Here is a 989-nt window from a genome sequence, read left to right as displayed (position 1 = left end):
ACAGTTGCTTAATTAATCAAGCGTCTATGTTGATTGACAGACTCTTCATTTAGGTAATTAACGATGATTTAATTCAGGATTATGTCCAATTAACGTCTTTGCTTTTATATTAATTATGATTTCATTAGATTTCTTTATAAATTTGATATTTAATTTATTTCTTTCTATGGAAAACTTTACTATTACATGATATTAAGATCATTTTGAATATCTTAAAAATTAGAAAAAAATAAAATTTTTGGAAAATTGAAAAAATGAATCAGCAAAAAAGCATAAACCCAAGAACAGACAATGAATGCACAACTTTTAACATTAAACATTCAAATAAAGTGGGTGCTGTTATAATAAAATAAAAAGGATTCCCGTACCGGGAATCGAACCCGAGCCTCCTGGGTGAAAGCCAGGTATCCTAGCCACTAGACCATACGGGAGATATATACATTATAAAAAATATGTAATGTAATGTAACAATATGTTGTATCTTTATAAAAATATTGAATGGTGATTGTATACTTTTATTTTTTATTTCTGTTATTCTTGTTTTATAATAATATGTAGTTTACACAAGTGATTTATTTTAACAATTATGGCTGGCATGCTCAATGATCAATTTTTTGCCAGGTCGCCTCAATTGTTTTTATGTCCCTGTTTGCTTACATCATACTAAAATTGTAATCGAATCTTAGTTCTATTTTAGTAATGATTATCAGCGCTGCAAGGCCGAGTGGATTAGCTACGGTTGAATAACATTTTATCAATAAACATTGTAATCCTATTTAAACTATACAATAAATCCATAAATACAAATCACGTTATATATAACAATAATTGATGTATATGTAAACCTACCTAATAATTCTTTGGCAGCTAGCTCACACAAAGAATTAGTCTAGCTTTTCAAAGGGGGAACGCTCCCAATATCTTCGAAACCTTGCCTAAAGGGACTCTTTTTAAAAATATATTTTAATTATTAAATTTTAAGATTAGTT

General features: G+C 28.1%; 1 non-coding gene across 1 annotated transcript; it reads right to left on the bottom strand.

The window, feature by feature from the left end:
• Positions 1-359: 359 nt before the first annotated feature.
• Positions 360-431, bottom strand: Trnae-uuc. The gene has a single exon. It is a non-coding gene; the product is annotated as a tRNA-Glu (tRNA).
• Positions 432-989: the final 558 nt, after the last annotated feature.

The sequence above is a fragment of the Pieris rapae genome, chromosome 10 (assembly GCF_905147795.1).
Source record: "Pieris rapae chromosome 10, ilPieRapa1.1, whole genome shotgun sequence".
Lineage (NCBI taxonomy): Eukaryota > Metazoa > Arthropoda > Insecta > Lepidoptera > Pieridae > Pieris > Pieris rapae.
Note: the sequence above shows the minus strand (reverse complement) of the source record. Positions and strands in the feature narration are given on the sequence as shown.